Raw genomic sequence first — 4994 nt, 5'->3', positions numbered from 1 at the left:
CCAATCGTTCCGTCCCTACTTACTGAGCACTGCCCCCTTTTCAAACTCCGCCCTTGGCTCACGCCGCCAAATTCCCGGCGACCTGTGTGGCCCCGGCACCTGATCCCTTCTTTCCCATTGGGCTGAGCGTTTTAATTTGCCCGCCCACGTCCAGCCCACAACACGGATCTAGTCCGCCCACAACGCTTCGGGCGCAAACCACACCTCTCGCGAGCACGCCCGTGAAACCTATCATATTGCGCCTGCGTGGTATGTTACTCCTGGTTCGAGACCCGGATCTGCCCATAGCGCTCGCTAACACCCCCCCCGCCCCCCCCAACCCGCGTCCACCGCTGCCGTTGTAACTGATTGCTATGGCTGCCATTCTCAATTCCAGGGTACTCATCCTAGGACACCTACGGATGCGCATCAGTTGGGTTGTGCAGTGATTGGGAGAGCAAATCAAAGAAGCTAGGATGTTCTGAAGAGACGTCTTCTCCAAGATTCCTGAGCTGTGTTTGTCGATGACGTAGCTCGCGCCTGCGGGTGACTAGTTAGAGATAAACGCTAATAATAGACTTTGACTGGTGGCAGCCAAAATGAATGTGATGGTAAATGTTGATAATTTTCTGAGCTAGTAGTCACTCCGATGCAAGAAGTTAATGTTAGCTATTAACAGTCTGCCGCGGAAATGAGTAGGGAATTGGAAAGAGTCTCTGCGAGGTGGGGCAGAGGTGGGGGTCTAAGTGGCTCACTATGTCAGAAAGCCCGACTTTTGTGAGGTAGTTCGCCTTGTTAAGGCTGCTCTGTAGACAACACACGGAGGGACTTAGATCTTGGGCAGATCATAGCCCTGTCCTCAATTTCCTTACCTGGAGAATTGAGATGCTAGTACCAAGGCCAGAATGGACTTGCAAAGGACTGTTTCTCCTGAATGGGAGCTCAACCTATCTGTTCCCCTCCACCACCGAGTAAATCAAACTAACAGCATGTGGTGGACTGAGGAGGGAAAATTGTCCCTGTGACTCTTTGAGACACCCATCCTGTCTCTAAGTGAGTATCAGTCCCAAAAATGGCCGAGTTGTCCCGATCTCCCCTCTCAAGGACACCATTACCGAAGGACCTGTAGGCTGAGACCAGAAAGAAACCATCTGGAGTTCTGCATCACTGACTAGCAAATAGATTGACAGTCCCATAATTCAGTAGCCAGACCCTCTGAACCTCTTGCAAATGCCACTTTTGGCCTTCCACGTTCTTATCTCTGCACAGCTTTTGCCTTAAGGGCTATCTAAATCTACACACACTAAAAAATAATAATAATACATAAAAGCATTCTGGGAGTGTAATGCTCACAAACAATAGATTGAAGATCATTATAAACAATGAAGTCACATTTTCCTGTATAGTCAAACCTGTACAACAGGGCTCAAAAACTTTATAAAAGCTCAGATTTCAAATAGTTTAGGCTTTGCAGCCACATTTAATCTTTATGATACACTTTCTTTCTTTTAAATAGGACCCTGCTTTCATGTCCAGACTGCCTTGAACAAAGGCCCCTTCATGTCTCAGCTTTCCAAGTAGCTGGGCACCACTGTGTCCTGTTAATCTTTCTTTAAAAACAAGCAACAACCATTTGTTTTAAAATTTATATTTGTTTGCTTATTATTTATTTAATTTGAGACAGGTTCTCTCCATGTAGTCCCACCTGTCCTGGAACTAACTATGTAGACCAAGCTGGCCTCAAACTTACAAAGACCCACCTGCCTCTGCCTCCCAAGTGCTAGATTAAAGGCATGTGCCACCATGCCCAGCTTTTTTAATGTAATTTTCATGTGTGTATGCCATTGCTTAAGGAGGCAAGAAAGGACATTAGATCCTCCAGGAGGTAGAGTTAGAAGTGTTTCTGAGCCCTTGGAGGTGGGTGCTAGGAATCAAACACATCTCTCTAGTTTAACAATTTAAAACAGTACTTCTCAGGACTGCTGAGATGGTTCAGTGGCTAAGAGAGCTAGCTGCTCTTCCAGAGGTCACGAGTTCAATTCGAGCCACCACATGGTGGCTCACAACCATCTGTAGGGGGATCTGATGCCCTCTTCAGGCAGGCAGATGTATATGCAGCAGAGCACTCGTACATTAAATAAACAAAATTAAAAAAAGATTTAAAACACTACTTCTCAACCTGTGGGTTGTGACCCCCTTGACAAACCTCTATCTCCAAAAATATTTACATTACCACTCATAACAGTAGCAAAATTACAGTTATGAAGTAGCAACTAAAATAATTTTATGGTTGAGGGTCACCACAACATGAGGAACTGTATTAAAAGGTCCCAGCACTAGGAAGGCTGAGAACCACTGCTTTAAAATACTTAAAAACTGCGGAGCAGTAATGGCCCACGCCTTTAATATCAGCTCTTAGGAGGCAAAGGCAGGTGGGTCTCTGAGTTGGAGGCCAGGCCGGTCTACAGAATGAATTCCAGGACAGCCAGGGCTACACAAAGAAACCTTGTCTCTAAAATCCGAAAAGAAAAGAAAATGCCCCTGTAAATGGTTACATTTCTATTCTTGGCTACTTTGAAGACAGTTACCTGTATCAATCATCTTTATTCTTCTCAACTACTCTCAATTGCAGTTTGCCCTCCCTCCACCCCTTCCCAATCCCCTCTCCCTGAGATCCACTTTCCCTCCATTTTACCTTCAGAAAAAGAACAGGCCTTCCATAGATAGCTACCAAACACTACATAACAAGATGCAATAAGACAAGGCACAAACCCTCATATCAAGGCTGGACAAGGCAACCTAGTAAGAGGAACGGGGTCCTTGAAGCAGGCAAAAAAGTCAGAGACAGTCCCCACTCCAATTGTTAAGATTCCCCCAAGAATACCAAGCTATACAACCATAACATATATGCAGAGAACCTAGTGAACTCCCATGCAGGCTCTCTGGTTATCAGTGTCTTTGAGCCACTATGCGCCTTGCATAGTTGATTTTGTGAGCAGTGTTCTCCTGGAATCCTTGAACCCTCTGACCTCTACAACCTGTCCTCCCCCTCTTCCTGGGAGTTTCCAGAGCTGCCTACTGTTTGACTGAAGGTCTCCATATCTGCTCCATCAGGTGCTAAAGGAAGTCTCTCGGATGACGGGATGGGTAATGGTCTTTTTGTTCTGGCTGCGGGTTGCCAGCCTACCCTGAGGCATTTTCTTAATTAGTGATTGACAAGGAGGGCCTAGCCCATTGTGGGTGGCGCCACTCCTGGGCTGGTGGTCCTGGGTTCTTTAAGAAAGCAGGCTGAACAAGCCTCGAGGAACAAGCCAGTAATTAGCACCCTCTATGGCCTCTGCATCCGCTCTTGCCTCCGGGTTCCTTCCCTGTGAGTTCCTGCCCTTACTGTTTTTATTGATGAGCTGTTCTGTGGACCGGTGAGTGAAGTAAACCCTCTCCTCCCCCTGTTGCTCTTGGTCATGGTCTTTCATCACAGCAATAGAAACTCAACTCAAGACAAGTTGGTCTTAGGAGCTGGGCATTGCTGTGACAACCCTGACCATGTAGTTTTTTGGGGGGAAGGTGTTCAATGTTTAATGAGCTGTTCGGTAAAAGGTTGGAAGATGAGACTTTTGAGAGCAATGCCAAGGATAGAGACCTGGCTTGTGAAGTGACAGACGTTTAAAGACACTACTGGGCCCATTTGTTATTCTGAATTAATATTTTATGGTTCTGGTCAGTTGGGGCTGAGGATCTAACAAGATAGAAGAACTGCTTAGGCCTTGCTGGAATATTCAGTGCTGCTCAGGTGGGGATAAGAAATTGATGGTGATTAAAAAGACCAACAGCCACAGATCCACAAAAATAAAAATCTTAATGTCAGGTGGAAGTGGCGCACGCCTTTGATCCCAGCACTAGGGAGGCAGAAGCAGGTGGATCTCTGGAGTTTTGAGGCCAACTTGGTCCACAGAGTGAGTTCCAGGACAGATAGGGCAAAAACAGAAAGAGAAAGAAAAGGAAGAAAGAAAAGGAAGAGGAGGAGACCAGCATTGTGGAGGTGAAATCTGAGAAGTGTTTCCTGAGAGCACAGAAAAGCTATGTTCCAGAAGCAGCTAAGTTTGTACCTTACACTATCAGCTGAACTTGGCAGTGTAAGAGTCACCCAGGTGGTACTGGTTTGAAGGCACGAGGAGCTCATGGAGAGCAGCTGAGTCTTGGCACTGTGAGAGGCCAGGAGAGGCCATTGCTGAAAGTGCAGCCTCAGTAGCAAATGAAGCCCCAAGATTGATGGGGTCATGGAGAGAAGTTGAGGCTTGGCTCCATGAAGAGAGCCTATTGGTGAAAGTGCAGCCCAGTTGTAGGTAGTGGAAGACCTCAGTATTTTTGGAGACGCCACTACCACAGGCTAACCACCAAGAACAGCAGCGTGTGCCGCAGAGGCTAGAGCTAGACGTGGCCCAAGCTCCTTAGAGGACCTCAGAAGAACATGAGTGAATGCCAAACATTGGACGTTGAATTATTTACACTTTGGGAATTTAGGTTTGCTTTGGCTTAATTATGACTGTGCCCTGGCTCTTCCCTCTGGAAGTAAGAAAGTGTTAACTTATTCTTGATTTTACAGGGATCCACAATTGAGAGACTTTGAATTTTAAAAGATGTTGGATTTTTAAGAGAGATTGGCTATTTTAAAGAGACTGAATTTGTAGCCGGGCGGTGGTGGTGGCGCACGCCTTTAATCCCAGCACTTGGGAGGCAGAGGCAGGCGGATTTCTGAGTTCGAGGCCAGCCTGGTCTACAGAGTGAGTTCCAGGACAGCCAGGGCTACACAGAGAAACCTTGTCTCGAAAAACTGAAAAAAAAAAAAAAAAAGAAAAAAAAAGGCAGGTTGTAAGCAAGCCTATAAGGTATTATCATGAAGATAATACCTTCATGATATGATCATTATCATGAAGATAGAGCACTTGAATACATAAACTAAATTTAAAAAGGAGGTTGTAGGGGACCTTTGTAAGGTATTAATTAGTGATTGATGG

This window comes from Arvicanthis niloticus, chromosome X (assembly GCF_011762505.2).
Source record: "Arvicanthis niloticus isolate mArvNil1 chromosome X, mArvNil1.pat.X, whole genome shotgun sequence".
NCBI classification, from domain to species: Eukaryota; Metazoa; Chordata; class Mammalia; order Rodentia; family Muridae; genus Arvicanthis; species Arvicanthis niloticus.
Note: the sequence above shows the minus strand (reverse complement) of the source record.